Source organism: Triturus cristatus, chromosome 4_1 (assembly GCF_964204655.1).
Source record: "Triturus cristatus chromosome 4_1, aTriCri1.1, whole genome shotgun sequence".
NCBI classification, from domain to species: domain Eukaryota; kingdom Metazoa; phylum Chordata; class Amphibia; order Caudata; family Salamandridae; genus Triturus; species Triturus cristatus.
Window position 1 is genome coordinate 823,183,571 of NC_140585.1, and position 26,462 is coordinate 823,210,032.

General features: G+C 44.7%; 1 protein-coding gene across 3 annotated transcripts in view; it reads left to right on the top strand.

Annotated features, from left to right (window-relative positions):
• The window catches only part of USP6NL (USP6 N-terminal like), a 1,094,021-nt gene that overhangs the window by 975,830 nt on the left and 91,729 nt on the right, over positions 1–26,462 (top strand). The gene's annotated exons all lie outside the window — the stretch shown is intronic.

Here is a 26,462-nt window from a genome sequence, read left to right on the forward strand (position 1 = left end):
CCAGCCTGACATGCACGTTTTAAACTTCTCTAACCTAGGGCTGTCTTTGACAGCTAGGTTAGAGAAAGGGCAGGCCTCCAGTGCTCTTAGGAGTGCTACGAGAGGCCGCTCCCTCCAATCCTGACAAGTCTCTCATGCTGAGAGACATGCCAGGATTGGAGCGTGCCATTTCCTGGTCTGGAGCTTCCAGGAACGAAGACACCCGAGCGAGGAGGACGTAGTGTGGCAAGACTGCAAGGTAAATGCCTTTTTTTCTCTTAAAGCCACCTGTATGTTGTCCGCCTCACCACCCTGGATATATGCCAGCCGCCACTGGTTTTGACATATATATATAATCACTGAAAAAACACAGAATTCAGGGACATTATAGTTAGGAATTAGCATTTAAAAAACCTTAGAAATTCACTGAAAAAAAACACAGGTTTATGGGTCGTTACATGGTGTGCGTATTTGTTAAAGGTATAGTACCTGGGGATTCTCAGCCGTTAGGTTGATTACTCTCAGAGATAATCATATCTGTAATCATGGTATAGTACCCTAGTCTCCCATTATATCAACAATAAACCACACATCATCACCATAATACTGGCCAACTTGGTGTGCGCATTTGTTAAATCACAATATAGCTCATGGGGAGAGAAACGTATGTCAAATAAGGAAGAGATAGAATAAATGAAAGCCAAAGAGGGAAATGTGCAAAGTATATCTCAATTGGACTAAATACTAGGAGCGGTGGCTGTTCATTGGAAAGTCCGTACACTCCGGTGCTCTTAATCATAACTTGGGTAAATTTGTGACGGCCTCGCCTCCTCGTGACTCTATTCCTATTAAGAAACAAAAAAGAATTATTGGAACTGTGCTGATATCAAATCGTATACAACAACTGTGAACACTAGATGTATAAGATAATAGTTCATGATTCACGAAGAATAAAGAGAAAATCTCACGTACCACCAATCTTGCGAACTTCTAGTATGCAAAGGGTATAGTGGGGGCCTCATCGATGAGTGTATTTCCTCATCGTAGTTCATCTCATCACAGAATTTGGTACCAGCCTGCTGAGTAAAGCGGGATTCCATCCTACGCAATGCTGCCAGTCGGTTACCACCTCTCTGGTCTGGGATAACTGTATCCAGACCAAATAACTTGGCCTGAGTCCAGTCCCCTTCATGTTTATCAGAGAAATGTTTTGCTGTATTGTAGCTGAAGTCTCTGTTAGTGATCGCTCTCCAGTGTTCTAATATCTGTTTTTTTACCGGGAAGGTGGTCGAAACAATATACCACAAATTGTACGGGCATGTAACCACTTGAAGTCCGTGCCACAGAAAATGAATTTGGGAATTTTCCATCCGGTTTTTATTATTTCAAGGGTAACCTCCATGGCATTTGCACTATGCTTGCAAGTTTTTCAGTTCACGCATTTATGGAATCCCTTGGCTTGTTTAAGCCAATTTGTTTCCTTGGTGGAGAGATGACTCTGGACGAGAAGATCTCTCAATGAGGAGCTTCTTTGATATGTCATAGAGGGGCTCGGTCCTGTTTTGATATTTAGAATGGGATCTTGTCTCAGAATACCCCTTGACTTCAGTATTTTGTGCAGCTGGCCAGTTTGGCTACCGAACTTGGTTATGAACCTTATTGGTTCCTGTCCTGCCTCTTACTTGTTACTAGGTCTGGGGGGTTAACACAGAGCCTCTTCTCTAGTGACGTTCTTCACTCTTGTCTCTGCTTGCATCTAGGCCGTACTTGGGTACCCTCTTGCTTCAAATCTTCCAACCATTTCCCGTTTAGTGCGCTGATAACTGTCGACAGAATTACAATTTCGTTTAGCTTTAATGAACTCACTATATGGTATCCCCCCCCACCTAAAACTTGGTGGATGGCAACTATAGGCATGCAGAAAATAATTTCCCACTGTTTCGTTCCTATAAAGTTCTGTGTGTATGGTAACATCTTCAACAACAAGTTTCAAATCAAGAAAACCAATACTTTATCTACTGTACTTCATAGTGAATCTCAGATTCATGATGATGTCATTCAGTGCATTCACAAAAAGTTTAAGTTCAGATTCAGTGCCTTCCCATAAAAAGAAAATGTCATCTATATACTTCAACCACTTTGTCACATTATAAATCCAGTATTCAGTGGTATCGTTCCAGAGCACCTGCTTCTCCCACCAGCCCAAGACCAAATTGGCGTAGCTGGGCGCGAAGCAGGTGCCCATGGAAGTACCTTGTAGCTGTTTGTAGTGTTCCTTCTCAAACATAAAGGAATATGTTTGAATATGAGGCATATTTCGATCATAGACCAGAATCATATGTGTGTGCTCGCGTAAATGAATGCTTCGAGATTTCAGAAAATATTTATAAGCCTTAAGTCCGTCTGCATGCCTAATACTAGTATACAGACTCGACATCGAGACGCACTAGCCAGGGATTAGCATTGATATTTTGTATTTTCTGCAGGAAGTCTTTGGTGTCCCTAATGTGAGAGTTCAGATTTTTGACAAACGGAAACAAAAAAAGGTCAACAAACAGAGAGGGGTTCTCCAGAAGACTATTCTTGGAGGAAACTGTGGGTCTCCCTGGTGGATTAAGATTATTTTTTATGTATTGTAGGTAGGAGGTATAGTGTAGGTGTTGTGGGTGTTTCGTTTAGAACAAATTGTTTCACATCCCAGCTAAGTAGTTGTTTATCAAACCATCCTAGTACCACTAACGTTTCTCTGGCGTACACCTGTCAAATAGGATTTTTCTACTCTACAGTAGCATGTCCTGTCACTAAGTTGGCGATGTGCTTCTTGTATATACATCTTCCTAGTCATCAGCACAACATTTCCTCCTTTATCGGATGGTTTGATGACCAGATTGGAGTCATTTTGTGTGTGTGTGTGTGTGTGTGTATATATATATATATATATATATATATATATATATATATATATATATATCCCCCAATACCGCAGATACGATTGCAGACGGCAATGGAAATGCGTCAGCTCCAAAGATCACACGGACACGGACCTTCAGTTGAGTGCTACTTTTATTTTACTGGCAGTGTTGTCTTGACGTTTCGGCTCCCATGAGCCTTGTTCACATGACAACATGAATGTATAGAATGACCCAATAAATAGCAATGGTAAAAGTTCAAAGTTCAGCCTGAAGTCATGTGACCATAGACATAAACAAAATACTTCATAAAGATCCAAGCGCTGACTGTGCAACATAGGCAAAAACTGGTTAAAATGTAACCAATATAAAAATACTTTCCAAATTGTTGTATTTAAAAGATGTGTAAAATACATTTTAAAAATACAAAACAACAATCCATATCCATATGGGCAGGGATCTCTTTCGTCTGGCCCTATCTGTAAGGCTAGTAACGTAACGGGTCACGTTCCAGCCAATGTATGCCCGTCGTTCGTCGGCGGGGAACTTATTAACTTTACTGTAAAATTTGGTCATAGCCAATATTCCCTTAACCAGAGGGTCATGACTAACGTCAACCCCACCCTCATATGGACCAACAGGGTGCCGGGGTTGAGTCTCGTAAGCATTAGAGAACATAGACACATAATCCCAAGCAGACCCCTCCAGGGAAAAAGGTAAAACTAAATATGGCATCCCTTTATCCGTAGTATGGGGCAAGAGTCCACAAACCCAACAATCGGTGGTATTGACCACCAATTGATGCTGGTGCAACAATTGAATGAATTAATTATTGAAATATTCCATTCTCCTACTTTGCTCATGTTCTGGTAGTGTATGTAACTGGTGAGGGGAGGCAGTGGTGTGAAAAGACACGGGATGGGAGGTAGGTGTAGGTGTCTGCTGCATAATATAAGTAACCCAACCCACACAAGCTAATATAATACATAAAAAGATTAAAATACACAACGTTATACCACATCTACAATAATCTGCAATATTTCTTCTTCATTTTATCCTTCTTATAATTTTTCCTTAATATAATAGAATCCATCCTCTAAATGTTGCTCGTGGCAGTCTTCCTTCTTCACTCAGCTGTGATTATCAGCCGATCTATGACACTGCAAGTCCGGCAGGCCTATTGCCACTACTCAGGTCACAAACTAAGACTTACCATGACCCTGCAACCTAATTGGATGGTCAGTATCACTGAAAAGCGTAATCAAAAGAAAAATTCTCAATTGTCTCTAGCCACTCTAGGCCTCAAATTGTATCTCGTTTTATTCGGCACAGTCTGGTCCTGAAAAAGTGTCTCCGGATTAGTCGTGTTTAACCTGAGATGTGGTGGTACAGCGTCCTGCAGAACGTCATCATCCTCTTTCTCAGATCGAGTCCAATCTAGGTGTGCATTGCTAGAAGGTACGATTCGGGGGACCCTTTCATCTTCAAAATCGCCAATACCTTCACGGACCCACTGGTCATAAGGCAAAGGCAAGGGTACCTTCTTACAATGCACACCGTGGATCCAATTTTTCTTTCCGACCACCTTCACAGCTGTGCGTGTTGTCAATAATACTTGACAAGGCTCTTTCCAGCGAGGTTCCAAGTTCTTCGATCTTTGAAAATTCTTCACACACACCCAATCGCCGGGTTGTATGGTATGACCAGGATCAGTAGAAGCCTGAGGCAAAGCGTCTTGTACCTGTTGATGAAGGACACGCAATTTAGTGGTGAGGTCATGCAAATAATCATTCAATATTGGATGCTCTATCTCGGAATACTTCTTTGGCCTTGGGACTCCCCAGACATTTGCTGGGCGTCCAAACACAACCTCGTAGGGACTGAGTCCCATACGGGAATGAACAGTTGTTCGAGTAGACAAAAGAGCCAAGGGTAAAGCATCGGGCCAGGCAAGACCCGTGCTGGCCTGTATCTTCGCGAGCTTGAGCTTAAGAGTACCATTATAGCATTCCACCAAACCTGCTGACTGAGGGTGGTTTGCCGCATGATATTTTTGTCTGATACCAAGACCTGCACACACTTTCTGCATTATCTGACCCACGAATTCACTTCCATTGTCACTCCAGACAATTCGAGGCAAGCCGAACCTCGGGAAAAACTCCTTCAAAAGGACTTTAGCCGTAGACAGAGCAGTATTATCCTTTAGGGGGTAGGCCTCTATCCATCTAGAAAAGGCACACACTACCACAAGGACATACTTCAGATTATTACATCTTTCCATGTGAATGTGATCTATTTGCAACACCTCAAAAGGGTACGTTGGAGGGGCAAAATGGCCTGCTGGGGTTGGTGTTCCCTTTCCTGGATTGTGCATCAAGCAAACAATACAGTTCTTAACCAGATTATCTGCACATTTAGGGATCCCCTCATTCTGCCATACAGGGGCCAGAAGTTTGCATATCCCTTTAGCACTAATGTGGGCTGGACCATGTGCCATGGTAACTACTGGAAGTACATAGGCGTCTGGTAACAGCCAGCGCTGATGTTCCGACAATTCTGTCCAACACCCTGTCGCATCCAACATTCCTGTGCCCTCTCTCCACTTACTCAGTTCTTTCTCTGTAGCCTCTACCTGGATCATTTTGACACTTTCTATTGTGTCCTCACACATTCCTCCTTGTCTGATCCATCTAGCAGGGCCCGCAACATACATGCGGCTTGTGACGTCTCTGGCTGTCTCTTTCACTTTCTGGTCTGCAAAAGCATTTCCTCGACCCACATCATCAGTGATTTTCTTATGCACACTACAATTGACAATTGCTATCTGAGTGGGAAAGGTGAGTGATTCGAGAAGGTCATTTATCAACTGACCATGCTGTATCTTAGTGCCGTGGGAGGTGAGAAATCCTCTTTCCCTCCACAGGCGACCAAAACTGTGGGCCACTCCAAACGCATACTGGCTATCAGTGAACACATTCACTCTCTTTCCTTCAGCCAACACACAAGCTCTAGTCAGAGCGATCAATTCAGCTGCCTGGGCTGAATTGTGCCTAATGCGTGCTGTTTCCACAATTGTGTACAAAGTAGTGACTGCATAGGCCAAAGTCGTCTCACCATTGGGGAGCTTGAAACAAGAACCATCCACCCATAGGATCCCATCCGGGTCCAGGAGTGGAGTGTCCTTTAGATCCACTCTACCTTTTGTCTCCTCCTCTGTGCGGAGGAAACAATCATGCTGCTCCTGAGTACCTGTTTCTACTGGGATCTGTAACAGTGTGGCTGGGTTTAGGGTATTGCATCGTTTAACCCCTTCCATGCTGCGCAGATTCCGCCGCTGTGCTGACGGAATCTTGCGCGGGCGTGGTCATGACGGAACGGTTCCGTCATGAGCACAGCTCAACCGTGGCTCATGACGGAACCGTTCCGTCATGAGCACCGAAGGGGTTAATATGTACATGACTGGCCAAGAGCGTCAGCTCGTACCCTGACAAGCGGGCGCTCGTAAGGTGCTGAGTCTTTGTTCTATTTTGGAGAGTATCTACTGCATGCGGCACCATGACAATAAGAGTATTATCCAGTACCAATCCAGCAGACTGGCGAATGGAAACTGCTGCTGTGGCTTTCAGACAACTGGGTAACGCCTTGGCCACTGGGTCTAGTGTGGGCGAAAAATAGGCACATGGGCGTTGCTTGTATCCAAATGGTTGCGTTAAAACTGACAATGCGCAACCTTCTCTCTCATGAACGTAGAGTGTGAAAGGCTTACTGTAATCAGGAGTACCTAACACAGGAGCAGAGCACAAGGAAGTACGTAAATCAGTAAAACTTTTCTGACATTCCGCAGTCCAAGGGAGAGGTTGGGGTGTATCTTTGAGAGTCAGTGCCAACAGAGGTTTCGCTAGCAAAGAAAAATTTGGAATCCACTGTCTACAATAAGAGGTAATGCCCAAAAAGGCACGAACCTCCCTTTGTGTACATGGTACAGACATTTGAGCAATGGCTTGGATACGTTCTGGGGTCAATCGCCGTCCCTCGTTCGACAAGAGATGACCTAGATAGGTAACCTCTTGGCGACAATATTGCAATTTAGAGGGTGAAACCTTGTGATGAAGGTCAGACAAGTGACGTAACAGTGAAATAGTAACCTGTTTACAAGTGTCCTCAGAATCAGCAGCAACCAACAGGTCATCTACGTATTGAATAAGGGTGGCACCTGGGGGCAAAGAGAAAGCATCAAGCTGTGTTTTCAAAGCTTGACTGTAAATGGAGGGACTCTCGCAATAGCCTTGAGGAGCACGCTTGAACCGGAAACTTCGGCCTCCTAAAGAGAAGCCAAAAATATCCCTACTTTCCTCAGCAATAGGAATGCTGTAGAAAGCATTCTTAAGGTCGATAACAGAAAACCTAGCAGCCGAAGCAGGTATCATTGTCAATAGGGCAGTGATATCTGGGACGACAGGAAATTAGGGTACAACAATCTTGTTGACCTCCCGGAGGTCAATCACAAAACGATAAACGTGTGGCTGGGAAGAGTCAGTGTGTTTAAGAACAGGTAAAACAGGACTACTGCATACATTTCCCCTTGTCTCTTCAATCACGCCTTTCTGAACCAAATCATAAGTAATAGCCAATAGAGCTTTTCACCATCACTGGAAATCTTGTACTGTGGAATGCGGGGTAACTTAACATTGGATTTGAGGGTGACGATGTAGGGCGGAATCCGCAGAAGACCAACATCATTGGGACCTGTAGCCCAGAGGGTTGCAGAAAGGGAGAGCTATTCAGGGGGGAATTGGTCTTTAGACAAATACGCCGGGGAAATCAATTTCTTACCTAAAGTGAGGGGTACACCAGAAGGGGAACAATGCAATGTCGCGTACAGTCTTTTTAACAAGTCCAAACCTAACAAATTTTCACCACAACCAGTTGTCAAAATAAGCGGAGCCTCCAAATCATAAGGACCTATTGAGATGGGCAGAGGACAAGAAACTGGGTTATGAACTGGGGCGCCAGAAAATCCTACAGAAACATTTGTTAAGCCAGACAAAGGTGCCCCAGGGAGTTTAGAGTGGATGATAGAACTCTTCGTTGCACCAGTGTCCAATAGAAATGGCTCTGAAACACCTAATGCAACGACTTTAACATAAGGCCCATTTTGGTCCACTGGAACTGATATGACTCCCTCACTTTGTCTATGGCTGTCCTAGCTAGTATGAAAACCCTGACTCTCATCCTCGGTATAATAATCACCATTGTAATAATGGGCAGACTTAGCATTATGCTGATCAAAATAATTCATGGAGTTTTGAGGGGAAAAGGAACGCTGGTCTTGAGATGATGTGCCTCGCCCCCTATCCCTGTGTGTTGACTGGTAGCCACCTCGGCTTCACGGCCCAAGCATGCCACCAGTACGCTGCAACAAAACCGGGCAACTATTTTTGAAGTGACCTTCCTCCTTACAATAAGCGCATTGATTTGGACCCAGTGGGGGCCGGGGAACAAAGGGCTCAGGTTTTTGCAACAGCTTCTGGAATTGGGGAAGCGGCTGGAACTGACGCTGAGCAGGGCGAGGGGGATAAGCCTGTTGCAAAAGAACTTTCGTTTTTAATTCCTTAGTCTTTTTATCAAGTTTGTCCTTTTCCTCTTTATCCCTATTTTCATAATACTGAGCAGTAGCCAATATCTGTGCAGAAGAGGTAACGGCCCACGCACTTTCGGAATCCTTCAGTTTATTGGAAAGTTCAGGGAGCAAATTAAACACAAATTTATCTACAAATAATCGTTGGCCACCTTCCATGCTCATATCCTGACCACTGTGATCAAGAAACGTCTCCTCAAATCGAGTAAAAAAAGTCGGAAACGCTTTCATCTTTCTTTTGCTTACAGGCAGCTAACTTGTCCCAATTAACTCGCAGAGCGGGCATCATAGTTTTCATCAAGGTAATAATCCTAGCGGGAAGGTCTGCAATTAAGGCATCAGGTTTAGCACCACCCACTTGGAGTCTATCTGCAGCAAGTAAAGCAGCCCAATCACCCCCCAATTCTTGGGCATGGTCCTCTTTCCGAATTCTAGCCCACAATGGTTGTGGGACCACATTTCCCATCAGCATGTCTATATCGGTTAAATTCATAATGCATGCATCAACAGTCTGGGACAGTTCTTTGTAATAACCAGCAGGATTTTTACGGGGGTCTGGTTAGGATTGTTTAAGGGTCAGAACCTCAGATCTTTTCCAAGGAACATGTACCCATACACGTTGAAAGTGAGCGGGTATACTAGGATTAGCGCCCTGGGGTGCAACCGCTTCTCTCCACACCGGAGGAACTTCTCTCATAGGATAGTGTTTTAGTTTCCTTTTAACAGAAGGATCTAGTTCAGGCAGAGACCGGTAAGTGAACATTGTTCTAAAGGTGATAAGTGTCCTTACAGCATCCTCAACCTCAGCACCCACAATTATCTCTTTGTTAAAGTCAGCCTGAACATCTAGCAGACCCTGGGGGGCTGATCCTAAACCCATATCCTCCTACTCTTGACCAAGAATGACACACATGGTATCAAAAACATGTCTTTGTGTGGGCGCATCCCACTGCTGAAAAGTGTCCATTATATCTTGTATACCATACTGGGGGTCATTCATGATCCACTTACGGGCTTGGAGGTCTAACGCATCACGTTCTTGGGGACCTGGGAGCTGACTACGGGTCTGCCTATGAGGAAGAACAGGAGCCATGTTTAATGACCCAAAGAAAGGGGACAAAAGGCCAGAAACAGTGTCAACCAGCCGCTTACGAACTGAGGGGGAATTCGACATAAGGACAGGGGACAAGGTATGAGGCGGGGCAGAAGAGGGGGTGACAGGTATAAAGGGGGTCGAAGGTAAAGGAGTCTGAGGCAAAGGAGGTGGCGGGATTGGCATTACCAGAAGGGGCTGTGGTTGAGGTGCAAGGACCTGTTGGGGAACAACAGGTAGTTGAGCGGGTGGCAATAGTAGGGGTGCATTGGCACCCTGTGCATAGGGCGGGGGTAATTTCAACAGGTGGGACATTAAAGGATCCTTTTCGGGGTCAACATCCTTGTCTGGAGTTGATGTGGGCAACACCGGATAACACTTATCTACTGCCATACGATGTTGTCTATCTAAAACCTCAATTGTATAATCATTCTCATTATCTTTAAACTGCTGGGCAGCCTGTATAACAGTCATGCCCTTTTCCTTCCTATCTCTTTTTGCTTGTTTTATTTCTTTCTGTTTGGCTTCCTTGCGCCAAAGGCGAAAAGAGTCAAACATAGACGGCCGGGCTTTTCTTTTAAGCAATGTAGCTTCCTAATTATCTAATATATCAGGCTCAAAATTACCATTTTTTGGCCACTGCAAAACGCCATCTTTTCTCGTATAGCGGACCCACACTTCATTAAAGGTGATGGGGCCCACACCATGTTTAGAATAGAGCTCATAGGTGGGAGTTCCAGCCGGAGGAATTGGACAAGAGTCCTCCAGTCGGGAATCCCTATTACAACAACACCACCACCTTCTAAACTTACTAAAACCAGGCATCGTTATTTCACTGGCCTCTTTACAAACATCAAGGGGTTAATCAACCAACACAGCACAAATGTACTCACCCCTCGGCTTCGGCTTTTGCAAAAGCCGAATCAAAAAAATCAAAAACAAAGAAGTGGGAGCTACCCACTATTACTTAACCAAATGTTCTCTCACGCCAACAGAGGTCCGTCTAACGTCTCGCAATACCAGTCATCACCAAAGGGGGGCCAAGGCAAGGCGGCAGTCAGGGCAGCAGTCACAAGCAGCCGTTGGAAAGGAGAAGCCGTGCTGCAAAGACCTTCGGTCCACTTGCGACATGCAGGGGTCGATCACGTGGTGCGCTTCCTCTGGAATTTCCTTGCGGGGCTCCTCACAACCCTCGGGCTCGACCGCTACCTCTGAAGCCGCCTCACTGAGGGCACCAATTGAAGAATCGGGCCTTTAAGGGCCTGGCGGCGAAGGGCACGCCTGAAATCTCCGAGTTCACCTGCCTTGTTGTACAGAGACACGGAGTACTCTGTTAGCGCAGAAAACCAAATTTATTAGCTGCAGCTACGCACAGTTATCCTAGAAGTACATCAGTGGTAGGTTCTCAGGAGACTGACACTTTACTCCGTGGCTCACAGTCTTTTATAACGTTATACACCCAAAGAAAAACACTCCCCATTCACCAAATATTAGCCAATAGGAAAACATTCAAAACAAGGCACCATGTAACCAGAACATCCCCCTTGAGTCGTGTTCTTGCCCAACCCATAAGTCAATCAATGACAGCACCTATAGGTCAATCAGTAATGGCAGGACGTGTTTGTGTGCTTCAAAGGACGACTTGCAAAATAAGATAATGCAGAGAAAGAATACCGATGGCCACAGATAGTTGGGACAAGGATTAGTCAGTCTAGACAAGGATTAGTCAGTCTGGCTAGTTCCTGGAATTGGCTTCACAACAAGAAAGGGGGGTTATTTGACACGTAGCAGTACAAAGGGCAGAAACACTTTTTTCGCCGAGCTGCCTGAGTGAGGGCAACATAAAATGGCGACGGGATACAAAATGGAGTCGAAACTAAATTACCTCATGGTGAATGAGTGCATGTGCATGCAGATCTTAGAATTACTGAATTGGTTGTTGTGACTGGTTTTGGTATGTCCATTGTTTTGAAGATTTTAGTTTCTATTTTTGTATGTGTGTATCAAAGGTTATATTAGGGTAAGAGGAGGTCTGCCACTCTATCACAAGGATGATGTCATCAGTGATGTCATTTGAGATGTCATCGGTGATGTCATGAGTGATGTCACTGACCATGTCATGAGTGATGTCACTGACCATGTCATGAGTGATGTAATATGTGACATCATCAGCAGTGGATTGCGGGCACGCGAGGTATAGTTAGCTGAACTAACTATAACGGGGGAATTTCTATGCTTTTGTACAAGCGAAATGTCCAGCTAACTAGAACGCCCCTGAAACCTAGGGGCAAAGTGATAGGACATGTTTATAGAGTGGTAGAGGGAAGGGATGGGGGCCTGATGAGACTTGTGCAAACTCACTCTGTGACGTGTTTTAAGTTGAGGAATTTAGTTTCTTTTAATCATGAAAGTCCCTGGGCCCTACTAACCCACCATGTCTCTGTATTGAACACCATACAGCTGCATTGCACAGAGGTGCTCTGAAACCATGTCCCATTTTATATCTCTCTGCAATGCAAGTCTTGGGCATTTTCTGCACATATCTGGTAGGTTAATTGACCCCAGGGACACACAGTATTCATGTTAACTTTATCCTGTAACGTAAAACACCCACAGAGCCTCTTTCCACACATATCTACTCAGTCCATCCCCTTCTTCACCAGTGTGCAAACACAGCCCATTGTGCATATTAATACTTAGTTAAACTTATCTTCACAGTAATAGAAATAAAAAATGGTACACATTTTTTTCAGTTGTTTTTTATAATGTAAATTGTGGTAAATTGCTTATTTTAGAATTGGGATCTGTGAAATAAAAGAAAAAATAGTTATAACATGTAATAATACATTTTTAACAACACAGCATAATTTAAACATTTTACAAAGTAATTTATTTGCCATTTTTTGCTGTTCTCAGAATATATTGAATTTCACTTGAAATAGTGATTTCAACCGTACTCATCACATAACAGCGGGCAAAAAAAAAACAATCAAAAAGATTGTTTAAAAAAAAAACCAACAATCTATCCTCAGTAAAATACCAGAAAATACATATCACACATATATAAAATGCTTACTACTAAGAAAATGTTATAACTTAAATTTATTATAAACACTGTAAATGTTGTCGCTTTAAAATATACACCGAGACAATGTGTAAGAAAAAGTCCATAATTCAAACATATACCTTTCCTTGTGGCCAAATGGTATTTTTGTACTCCTTTTTATGTAAATAGTCCAATGCTAATCCTATTAAATTATAATAATAAATTCCTCAGAGGCTGAATTATCTTCCTAAAATTTTGGCTTTAAAAATATTATTTAGGTATTTGGTAATTCGCTAGGCAAACGTTGTTTGAAAACCAACTGGGCATCATTACAAAGTGTCCAGCCTTTGTCACATTTTAGATAGGCAGTGTAATGTCCAGATGTTGTGGAAGGACCATCATGGAAAATTATTGCAACTGCTACAAAAGTCCTTCCTGATATTGATAGTTGAGTTGCTACAAAATGTTTTATTAAAGTGTCCAATTGTCTTCCATCAGCTGTACAGTGTAGCATCATTAAAATTATATATTATCCATATCTTTTTAAAAATAATGTTGATAACGTTTCTGATTTACATTGGCTACACCATGTTTTGATTTGCTGCTTTAACTAATTTATTGAAAGACACTGATTTACAGTCCGGTAATGTTAAATATAGAAATCTTTCAGTGTCTACATTAGTGCTAGATGTATACATACAATTTTCACAATGATGTTCCCATTTATAACAAAGGCCAAAAATATTTCTATTTCTACACCTTCATTTTCTAAAACGGTAAGCATATACATTAGAAATTCCTGAGCATCTTGTTGGATATTTTGCGTAAATTGTGTAAAACCAGAACATGCATCCAAAAGACTACGAACATCAGAAACAGTTTGTATTTTACTTGTATCAGTTCTCAATTTTTCAGAAACAGAATGCAACAAGGAACAAAATCTTTTTTCCCAATTCTCCATAATTTCCTGTTGCAAACATTCAAGAAAAAAAACAACATTGACCACTACATTAGCATAGCAGTTGACACCTGAACTATTTTCAAACTGATAACCAACAATCTCTTCAACAGTGTCCTTTTTCTTTTTGCTTGCAATGACAGCATTATCTTGTTTTTTTTCCCTTCTCTACACCTTCAGTACAGATATTTTCATACCTTCTTTTTCGACCAACCACACGCTTTTCAAATACAGGATATTGACCTAAATTGGGAGCATACGCTCTTCTTAACCTATTATACTCTTTTACACAGTTTGCAGCTGCAGTAACCTTTGCGTCATCAAAATCAATCAAAAACAAACCAGATCATGTTCTGACTCGCAACAAAGCAACATATGCCATACCCTCTTTAAACACGGTAGATCCAGTGTTCACCAATGCACTGTCTACACTTAATCCTTGAGATTTATGAATAGTCACTGCGTATGCCAGAGAAAATGGAAATTGTTTCCTACGGACATATAAATCTTTAACAAGCAAAAAACGAACTGAACAACGACCAATTTCTTTAACTTCTTCAATCTGATCAAATTTAATTTTTAAAAATTCAATTCCATCTTTTTTCTGATAATTAACAAAATCCACAAATTTACCCATTGCGCCATTAACTAAACCTTTTTCTACATCCAAATTACGCCTTAAAATTACCCGACAGTTAATTTTTTTTTTTTTTTTTTTTTTTTTTTTTATTTTTTTATTTATTTATTTTTTTTTTGTTTTTCAAAAACCTTTATTGTTCCATCGAAGAGTACACCGCTATTCAGCCAACAACCCGGAGGCAGGCAGCTAGTATACGAGGCGGAACTCCGCCCAAGCATTTGAGATCGTACTTTCAAACGGCAATACAGCATTTTACAATGGAACAAACAAAACAGAACTAATAAAGAGCCCGAGTCGAAGGAAAGCAAACCGTAAATGATCGAAATGACATAATCATCTTCACGCTGCGCCCACAGCCCGCCCAGACAGAGCGAGCGATAGACAACCCCTCTCAGCGAACGAACCCCATATCCCAGATCACTTATGCCAGGCGGATCACCACTTACAGCACCCCACAGTCGAACTCCAACCTCTCCACGTCATTTAAGCCACGATCAGCCCGCTTGGTCATCTTCCAACGCTGTCGTACTAGCCAACCAGTCTACCAGTGGCTGCCAGATATCTACAGGCCGCGAGCGCTGCGGCAGCTGGTCCCAGTATGAGGTCAGCTGCTCCCTACAGTACACCGCCGATCTTATCCAGGCCTTCACGTTTGGCGGCATTGTCTTCTTCCAGTGTAGCGCTACCTGACGTTTAGCAAGTAATAATAAAATGGCCACAAGCCTACGTGAGGTCTTGGGCACATTTCTGACGAATCCCAATAGGGCCACAAGTGGGTCCGGCCCCAGTACCATCCCCACGATCTGCCCCACGGCATCGAAGACTGCAATCCAGAAGTCGCGTATGGGGCCACACACCCAGACAAGGTGATAGAACGCGGCATCCTGCGCACCGCATCTCCAACAGCACGCATCAGACCGCAGACCCATCCTACACAATTGAATGGGCGTCCGGTATGTCCGGTGCAGATAGTTGAAGTGTACCAACCGCAGCCTATAATTAGGGGATAGGTTTTCAAGTTGGGAGCAACAGTACTCCCACTGCTTCTCGGTAATAGATATACCCGCTTCAAGTTCCCACGCGGATCTGGAGTCAGTGTGCGCAACCGGAGCCGTGCTTTGAGTAGCTCTATAGATCCGTGTGATCAGTTTGCGCGCGGAGGAGTTCGAGAGTACGTCCTCCAAGGCCGCAATCGTCGGCGGAGCCTCTGGAAACATAGGGTACCTGCCCTTGCAGGCGGACCGCAGTTGATAGTAGAGAAGAAGCTCCGAGGCCGTCGGTTCCGGCGCTGCCGCCATGTCCCGCACTGTGAGGAAGGTATCGTCCGGGTACAAGTCTCCCGCCACCTTCAGTCCGCAGGCCTGCGCCCGCCGCGCCACCGCCGCGTCCGTCAATGGCCCCAATAGTGGATTATCCGCGAGGGGCATACTCGGCGCATATAAGTCATCTACGCCTGCACGTTTGGCAATGCTTGACCAGGCCCAGCGTACCATCTCAACAGTGTCAATGTCGTCCCCGGAGCGTCTGTATCTCTGGTATGCCGCTGCACGAAGGGGGCAGGGGGCCGCAACATCCATCTCGATGGCCACGTGCGGCTGGTAAGGGATCGGGTGCTGCCAGTAGTGCAGATATTGGGCCTGAGCACTGTACGCATATAGCTCCACGTCCGGGGCCGCGAGTCCCCCCTGACGGAAGGGAAGTGTGAGGAGGTTCCAGGCCACTCTGGGCTGCTTACCCGCCCAGACCAGTTCAATCAAGGCAGAGCGGAGCCGGCGAAAGAACGACTTAGTGAGTGGCACGGGGATGTTTACGAATAAGTAAAGAAACTTAGGAACGACCACCATTTTAGCAATTGCTATGCGGCCCATCAGAGATAGTGGCAGCGCTTTCCAGCGCTTCACTTTGCACTCCAGCCATTCCACGGCCACCCCAAAATTGGCCAGCCATATGTCCTGTATCGATCGGCTAAACTGTATGCCCAGGTATTTAATCTCATCAGTGACCCAGTCAATCGGGAATTCCGTGTGGCATTGACTCGTACCGTCCGTCAGCGGGAACATCGCCGACTTTGACCAGTTGATATCGATACCCGTGAGGCCGCTGTACCTTGTCACCTCACGCATCAGTGGGTCGAAGTTTTCCGATGGATTCATCATATATATGGTTATGTCGTCGGCGTACATAGAGACCAGCAGGCCACGCGACGTGAAGCCGATACTGCGATGAGTGTGGTGTTGGCGCAAACGAGCCGCCAGCGGCTCCGTCGCAATAGCGAACAGCAGTGGCGACAAGGGGCAGCCCTGCCGAGTGCCTCTTGTTATGGGGATCGGGGAAGACGTCTGACCATTAACCCGTACCCTAGCCGTCGGGTGATTATAGATTATTCCAATACGCCTGGCAAAGGAGGGGCTGAAACCCATGCGAGTGAATAACGCCCGTAGGAATTTCCACTCTAGTGAGTCGAACGCCTTAGTGGCGTCAAGCAATGCGGCCGCGGCTTGTACCTTGGGATCCAAATAATGCAGGAGCCCAAACAGCACTCTAAGATTGTGGGAAGTGGACCGCCCCATCACAAAGCCCGACTGATCGGACAACGCTATCTGAGGCAGCATAAGTTTCAGGCGGTCAGCGAGTAGTTTCGCGTAGATTTTGGCGTCAAGATTAATTAGCGAGAGTGGGCGATATGAGTCCGGGGTAACCGGATTCTTGCCAGGTTTAAGCAGCGTAATGATGAGGGCCTCTCGCATCGAGGCAGGGAGGATGCCAACCTCCATCGCTTCCTCAAAAACATTATGCAAGCGAGGGACCAGTAGGTCTGCGTATTCCTTGTAGAAGGCTGCCGTCAGCCCGTCTGGGCCTGGTGCCTTGCTGAGCGGCATAGCGGCTATAACCGCTCGAATGTCCTCCTGCGTGAAGGGGAGGTCCATATATTGTCGGGCACTATTACTGAACCACGCAAGAGCTATGGTGTCCAGGTAATCACTAATAATAGTGTCGTCAGGGGACACCCTAGAGGTGTACAAGTCCTTATAGTAGTCTGTCATCACCGCCAGTATAGCCGGAGGATCTCGAATTACTGCACCCCCCGACTCCTGTATCTCAAGAATATGCTCCGACCCGCGTGGCGGGCGCAGCAGATTTGCTAGTGTTCGGCCAGCTCTATCACCCTCTCCGTAACGCCTGGCCTGAGAATCTTTGGACAAGAACCTGACCTCCCTCTCAGCCTCCTCTTGATACTCGGTCAGTTTCGTCCTGAAGTCTGCACTCGCACCACCAGACGGGGTTGCCACCATCGCAGCCTCAAGCCGAGACAGTTCAGATTCCAACCTGCCGAGAGTAGCTCTAATGGAGCGTAAAACCCCAGTTTTTAGCGCCATGCAGTGGCCTCTTGTCACAGCTTTACAGGCCTCCCAGAGCACGCCAGGTGAATCTACTGAGCCCTCGTTTAGTGCGAAGTATTCCTCCAGTTTTTCCCGCAAAGAGTGCTGGAAGACCTGGTCGCGCAGAGCCCGGGACGGGAATCTCCAACTAAACGGCTGAATGTACTGCGGCGGGGTGGATATCGTTAAGCAAACCGGGGCATGATCAGAAAGTGACCGCGGCAAGTGAGTCACCTCCAACACCGATGAGTGCAGATCTCTGGACAGCAGCCAGAAATCCAATCTGGACCAGGCCGCACGATGAGCTGTGATACACGTACCGGCGCGGGTCTCAGGGTGCAGTGTCCTCCAGGAGTCCACCAGCCCTGCCTCTTGCATAATATGGCCAAGCGCCTCCGACGCCCTAGGGTGATGTTCCCGAGTGGTGCCCTGCCTATCTGCAGTATCTGACAGTACCACATTATAGTCTCCTCCCCACAGTATCGCAGCAGGTCCACAGTTCCGCACCTTATGCCACAATCCCTCGTAGAAATCTGGATTATCGTCATTCGGGCCATAAACATTCACCAGAATCACTCTCGCGCCGCACAGCGAACCTACCAACAGAACAAACCTGCCCCCCACGTCCCTGATTTCCTCATGCGTCCTCCAGTGAAGCCCTTTTCTGATAAGTATCGCCACCCCTCTAGAGTAGTTAGAGTAGTGAGCGTGAACTACCTCACCCCATCGGTTGTGTCTGAGCAGCTGCACAGCATTGTCCGTCAGGTGCGTCTCCTGCAGAAGGCAAATGTCCGCACCCTTCCTAATCAGAAAGGCCTGTATCAGTCTCACTTTCCGCCTATCATTCATGCCCCGTACATTCCAGGTAATACACTTTATGCTATTCACCGCACCATACGTGTTAACAGAGTTCGGGCAAGCCTCAAGCATACACCTACCCCCCAGTCACCCGGCCAAGTCACACCAACTCTCGAAGCACGCATTTCCAATCCAGCGGGTCCCAATATATGAGGGCGGCAATGCCACAGCAATCCGTACGCCCGCCAACAGGGCAGGGAACCTCCACCAGGCACCAAGCAGGGAAATAGAACTCGAGCAGGCCACGGACCCGTTCCTCGTTGCATCGATTCCTGCAGCCCGTCCCTGTCAGACAACACACATCCCACCCGGCCAGCTGGGCAGCCTGCCCGGTAAATGCCAGTACACCTCTTGCTAGGTGACTGTCGACATGACAGCGCGCTGCGCACAACGTGCGATTCAATAGCAGTTTTCGCCACCTCCGACCCGGCTCTGAAACTGAAATAAAACACAACAAAAACCCCCAGCCCCAGCCAAACCCCTAACCCTCCCGCTCCAACCCCCCAATCAGGTTGTGCAATGAACTCCCTGGACCCCCTCCCAACTACAACAACTGTAACTACAGTCTCTAAATGTGAACAGTGAATGGGAATCATCCCTTGAGGTACGCAGGTTGGCCACCTACAGGCCCTGTACTTGTGACAGGGCGATCGAGCGCGAGACTAGTGTACCAGCTCAAGGACCATCCCCCCCCAATCCCGCAGCCCTGCTCAGCTCCCTCATAGCATCTGAAATTGGAACTCCAGGGAATTAAACATTCTCAATATGGCCCAGCACAGCGTAGACAGGCGACACCCAGCGATTTAACAAGAAGCAAACAGGAGTAGTCATTCAACGTCACTTAGCCTGTCCCGCTGGTCCGGGTCAACTGCCGGTGTCTGAGCCTTTTGGTCCTTTAACAGTTGTTTGGCATATTTCATAGCCGCCTTAGCGTCAACAAAAAAGGATGGCTTACCGGGACCTTGGACCCGGAGTTTAGCAGGGTAGATGAGGGAGTATTTGGTGCCCGCCTGTTGAAAAAGTTTCTTCGCCGGCAAAAATTCCCTTCGAGCGGCTTGCACCTGCATCGTATAGTCCGGGTACAGTGCAATGTGGTTGCCCCTGTATTGCAAGTCCGATATGTCCCTTGCCATTCGTAAGATCACGTCCCGGTCCCTATAATTCAAGATTCGTGCAATAATAGGCCGGGGCGGTGCACCGGGTTTAGGCCTGGGCCCCAGTGATCTGTGAGCCCTCTCGACCAGGAACATCGGAGACAATCCCGACCCAAACAGATCCTTACACATTTGTTCGACAAAGAGCTCCATGCTGGTTATGTCCGTCGTTTCCGCCACACCCGTGATGCGGACGTTGTTGCGCCGCGAGCGCGCCTCCAAATCCTCATTTTTCTGCTGAATGAGTGTTAGAATCTTCTCCATGCCCCGAAGTTGGCCGGCTAGGCCGGTCTGATTTTCCTCCGTGTCGGCCACACGTGTTTCGAGCGATTCCACTCTCCCCTCTTGTTTGTCCATGCGGGACGTGATACCGTCCATGCGGGCAGCCAGCGCATCCATTTTGCCATCGATGCCATGTAAGCTTGTTTTCAGTTCCTGAAACATGGCCTTAATGTCCGCCTCCTGAGCACCACTCTGGTCCGCTCGAGAAGATTCGGCCTCACGGAGGTCTGGGTCCGGGTCCGGCGGCTTCTGCCTGGACTTGTCGAAAGTGATTTTCGGCTGCCGCGTGTCCGGTTTGCCCATGGCCACTCACCAGCCGCCACCCGGCGCCGCGAGTATGCCCTGGCGGTCGCGACCAGTCGCCGCCAGTCGCCGACCCTCAGCGTCTCACCGAGGGCAGCAGGTCGGTTAGTCCCAGCAGGTAGGCTGAATGGCTGGGCCTCCAATAGCGGGGCGCGCACCCTAAGCAGAGCAGGCGGGGAGAGTCAAAGCGCAGGCCGCCGGAGCAGGACAACCCTAGTACAGCCGTGCACTTTCCACATCACAGGTCAACGCTCCAACCTCACCACAGTATTGTCGGGGCATGTACGGCAGCCGGCCTCGTCTCTCCGATCGTTTCCCTGGAACCTTCGACCATGGGACTTCTGCTTCAGGCAAAATGGCCGCCACTGCGATCAGCCGCCCGGGCCCGTCGCCGTGCGCCGTCGTGCAATCCAGGGGCGGACGTTCGGCGGTCTTCCACACCAGCCGCCGCTTCCTCAGCTTCACTTCGACAGCCGTAGGGGGTGAGACCTTCGCCGGGGTGCGCTTTTCTTTGGGCGAGCGAACAGCCTCTGCCTCACCCCTCGGATAGGATTCGGGCACTCCACACGCAAGGCCCCGGCTCTAGCGAATGGTGTAGGCCGCCACGGCTCCGCGCCGCCCGCGGGCCGCTCTCTGTCCACAAGCCGCCGACGGGGTCAGAAAAGCCAGAGCACAGGGCGGACACCCAGGACTACCGTCTCGGGCGGGGAGGACCGAGCTCGCACCCCAGTTCAGCTAATAATTGAAGGATTTCTGTGCTCGATCGGCGGAGCTGCGGTTTCAGGCAGCCATTCCGCTCGGCAGCCAAGCCACGCCCCCCAAATTACCCGACAGTTTATACATGCATATAGATTCTTTTCTATACCAGCCGTTTTAGATATCTTTTTTTCTAAAGAATCCAATTTTGTTTTCAATTTTCCTGTCAAAATAATAGTGATTCCTTCATGCTCTATTTTATCAATGGCTTCCATTTTTATAATTTCTTCATTTTCCAGTTTTAAAAGTTGTTTGTTGAATATAGAACACTTGCGCAGTGTTGGCATTAAGCAGATTACAGATTTATTTTCTGCAATTTTCATGTATATTTTCTCAGGAACTACATTTTCATTCGGAAACAAATTGGAAAGTAATCGACTCTGCAAAGCTTGTTTGCCATGTTCTGTCAGTAGTCCAATTCTTATATCTTGAAGAATACTTCCATATTCAGCATCATTTGCCTGTCACATATTTTTTGTCAGTTCTTTGTATTCAAAATATGACCAAATGTTCACGTTTCTAACACTACCCACAGAGTTTCTGGTGTCTTCATGTGCAAGTGTTTTAAATACTGGTTGTCCTTTTACAGGAGTCAGTTGCCGTAAATCTCCAAAAACTGACGTGTTTTCCTCCAAATAACACGTCATACTCTGTTTTAAGAATTTGCTGCATTCTTAAATGCACAAAGGCAAGCATTAAGTTTGAGACCATGCTTACCTCATCAATAATGAGAAGTTTCATTTTCTTCAGGACTCTTGAAACTTCACAACAAGCTTCTCCAGATAGATTGTGGTATTCCAATTCGTTCTCATGCTCTACTGGTAGCATTAGTAAATGATATAAAGTAATTCCTTTAATGTTATGTGCTGCCAACCCAGTTGGAGCAGTGACAACACAAGACAAATGTGACTAAGTTGTTTTCTGTAGATAACTTGTAATTACTTTAATTAAGAAACTTTTTCCTGTTCCAGCTTGTCCACTCACATACATTCGGATAGGTTGAAATGATGTGCATGAGCACTCTTTCTTTTCATGAAGTAATCCATGGTCAATCTGTTGTCTCACTTGCTGATGTATTTGTTTCTGTTCAACATTTAGTTGTTCTTCGAAGTTTGCGAAGTCCATTACATCTTCTTATGCTTGATGCATTGCTGTTTCCACCTCATTCATGGCAATTGTTTCTTCATTTTCAACAATTTGTTGTCCTAGTGGATATTGACTCAGCGCAGCAGAACTTTGACTGTCTTGAAAACTGTCTCTAGCAATCTCAGCTGCAATTGTAGCTTCTTGATCAATTTCATCATTCAACATTTTCACATAATTTGCAAAAGCACTGCATTGTATGCTATCTTTACAAGCATTAAATGAATTTGAACATTTGCAAAAGGGCTAAATAGTAAAATTCCCTTTTATCAGCAGTGTCGCAACTCAGCTTCCTGTGATTAATCAAATTTCCTTTCCTTTGTTTCACCAAACATCCTTCGTAACCAATGACTTCATATTTTCCATCATTGATGTTCTCTGTATTATTCAGTTTAAAAGTGTAGTTTTTCAGCACTTTATAGAGACACATGTTCTCAAGATGATGACTTCTGTTTGGGTAATATGTTCCAACATATTAGTTTTCAAAATACCTGTACTTTCTGGTTCCTTTTCTGCTAAATATTCAATTTCTTGAACAAATTTCAGTACCCGATTTCGCATTGCTGCAAGACCTAGACTCACCCAAATGATTCTTCTAGTTTTGGAGTATAGACTTGCAGATAATAACCGATCTGAGAATTCATATGCTCCAATTTCTCGATGCAATAACATCTTTAAACTGAAACTGTATAATTTCTTACTTAATCTTCTCGTGAGAAATCTCTTCCCACATTTCTTTCAATTCTGTCTTTTCTGATTTAGTAATGTAGGGCGTTACATATCGAGCAACAGCAATGGAATTGTCCGCAACGTACTGAATATCCATGTTAGCATTCCATATGGATAAAATAACTGGATTGTAGTCATTTATGTATTTTGACTCTTCGCTTCTTCTTAAGTTGTAGGTATTTTTCAGAGACTTTCTTGTGATGGTATGTCACATAGCTGACCTAAAACTGTTCACTCTTCCTTTGGATAATACAGGACGTGGAAATGCAAAACGACATTTGGTATAGAACTTATCCTTAGACTTGTACTTTCGTCGACAGTATTTTCCACATCGATGGCTTTGGAATCGTAAGACTTGTTGTTTTAAGTTTTTATCTTCTGTGCCTTTGGGTACAGCACATGTGGCATATTCTTCAATAAAAGACAAAACAGTATCATCTGAATCTGTTCCAAATTTGGGGGCGTCCTTGATCCATAACAACATATGTATATGAGGAGCACCTCTTGCTTGATACTCCTTTCTCCAAAAGAAATCCACAACTTCTCCAAGAGGAGCTTTTTTTTATTGCAGATAAAAGACATCATAGCTTCAAATCTATGATTGAAATATCTGCATACATTAAGAGGATCCAAAGAGCACAATTCTCCAGGTGTCTTGTATTCAATATTTTTTATATTGGAATTTGCCTCTCGAAGAAATTCAAGTAAATCATCCCAAGCGTACTCAGCACAGCTTAGGGTAAGGAACCATGTAGGAGTTCCTAAGTTCCGTAGCATACATTTCAGTTCTCCATGACGACTGTACCAATATTCATTAGTCCCACGCTGACATGCCATCAGATTAATCAACTGAGATTCTAAATGATCATCTCTCTGATGCACTTTATCCATAAAATCCTTTGCAGATACATTTTGCAGATGCACTCCAGTTTTTAAAATGTGATTTACTGCATATGAAAGTCCAGACAAGTCACTTTCAAACAGAAGATGAAACATATAAGGGATACATTGTCGAAACCTTGGATCTTCTGCATATAATCTTGTTGTCCGATATTCAAATGCAGGAATCTGCACAGGACGTTCATCATAACGTCCACCTTTTCCTGTTGGAAAAAGCTGCGGGAAACAACAAGCTTCCAAGCTCTCTTCCCATACACTCATGGACTTACTTTTTCTTTTTTCATTTGGAATAACTCAATCGTATTCCCCATCACATCTTTGGAATGAAGTGGATGTACACTGTAATGTTCATAGATTTCTTCACATCTGGACATGTCCACTTTTTCAATTTGTCCACTTGACATTTCAGTATCTTCTGCTACATCTATTTCTTCTTCTCCTACAAACACATTTATGTAGTACTCATTATTTTTTATCAGATACAATGTTGCCTTTTGCACTTTTCTAACATCCACTAACTCCTGCCAGATTTTCTTATTCTTAGTAGGAACACCATTAACTAGAATAACTAGTGGTTAATTTTCTGCACAGTCTACACCAATAGTTTCTATGTTTTTCTTTAAATCTAATGGTAAATACACAACTCTTCCTTTTAATCCTCTTTGTAAATCTGATGGAGGCAATTTACCTGTTTTAGGCTCCATACGAACAATAGCCTGAAACGTGTGCACACACTAAATGAGAATAGACTCATAGGTATTTAAATCTATCAGCTCTGGAGGAAAAGCAACCAACTCTAGATTATTATGAACAGCTCTAGCACGCATTTTATTCTCATCTAATTTGTTATAAAAATATTTGCGAATACGCTGGTCAGAACCCAAATCAAAACAATCCTCTACCAACAAATAAGTTGCAAATTCCTTCTACTTATCATTATTTTCTGTTTCACTTTTTAAATACAGATTGACACTCCTAGTCTGATTTTTATAGTGAGTTCGCCGACAACAAATACAAGAAATATTTGGTCTTTCACCTGAAATGTTATGTTATGTTATGTTATTTATTCTTTTGTATAGCGCACGGCTACTCAAAAAGAGTGTCCCGGCGCTTTAGGAGAAGGAGTGCTGCAACATAATAACATAACAACGTTAGAAGAAGAAAAAAAGACCGAATGCCAGACAAATACATGCAAGAAAAAGACAGGCTACTGGGTGAACAGCCAGGTTTTAAGGCCTTTCCTAAACGCTAGTAGGCTGGTAGCTCCCCGCAGAGTGAGTGGCAGAGAGTTCCACAACTGTGGCGCCAGTAGTCCAAAAGAGCGGCCTCCCAGACGAGCTCTCTTCACACGCGGAACAACCGCCAAAAACAGGGATTCCGACCTCAAAGACCGGGTCGGATGATAGAAGACCAGTCTCTTTTGAAGGTACTTTGCTCCCACCGCGTGGAGAGCTTTGTAGGCCAGAGTCAAAGCCTTAAAAACAATCCGTTTCCGGATCGGGAGCCAATGCAAAATTTTCAACTTTGTGATTTGATCTTCAAATTTTTTTGTAATCGTGGGTTCTACATTGTCTTCAACATTTTGTTCTATTAATGTCAGTCTCTGCACTCTATTGTGGAGGACCAAAGTAACAAAACTCAATATCATCACAAACCTTCTTCACATCTGATACTGACCCACGCAAAAGAGCACTGTTCAACTCATTTAACTTTAGTGCTGGACTTTTTGCATAATACAATCTTCTCACTAACTTCGCATTTGAGTATGATATGCTGCCAACATCCTGAAATGGTGAAAAACACTTTGACAAACCTTCCTAGAAAGACAAGCCAGAGAATGACCTTGGAAACCAGTATTTCTTCTCACTCTGCAAGGATCTAGTCCTTGCAACAGCTTAATCTTTTGTTTAACACTTTTTTTACTATATACTCGTTAGAAATCGCATAATTTATCAATAGATTCTTGTCGTACACTACAAATACTACTGCAATCCCAAGTGTACACTGGGTATTTAGGACGTCTCCCTAGAACTTCATCAGCTATCACTTCTTCTGCATTTCTGGGAACCATTTTCTCTTTGTCAATTGGACAATCATTTCTAACCTCATAAGCTCGACCACTGGTGTCAACTGCATGCAACAAATCATTGGTTTGAAAATAACTCTTCATTAAAAAAAAGTCTCAGAACTTGAACTATGTTTCCATTCCCCCAAGAAAACATCACAAAAATTACTTCTGTTTATTACTCTTTTCCTTTTGGCCTTCATTAAATGGATTGGTTTATCTAGTGATCGAATTCTGTTTAATACTAAAATGAATAGTTTCCTTTTTACTTCAAAAGCCTTTTCAACAATGGTTTCAATATGCTTCTTTTTATAAAATAGAGCTCTCTTTTTATATTTCTTTGTATCTTTCAGCAAATTATGTACTACTCTCTTGTAAAATAATTTTTTCGTATTTCTTTATACTGCTTTTGTCTTCTTTTACCATACTTTGTGTCCTTTGACTGTCCATTTGCTTTTTTGCTTTTCCTATTATTTTGAGTATATTTTCTAGTTGAAGCATTCTCAGTGGTTTCAGCATTCTGTCTGGTCCTACAAACATTTTTAATAAATTGCTTTGTGATCTTACCAGAAGATTTTTTCTTTTTAGCCACATTGTTGTTTATCCAATACTTGTGGTTGATTTTCTTC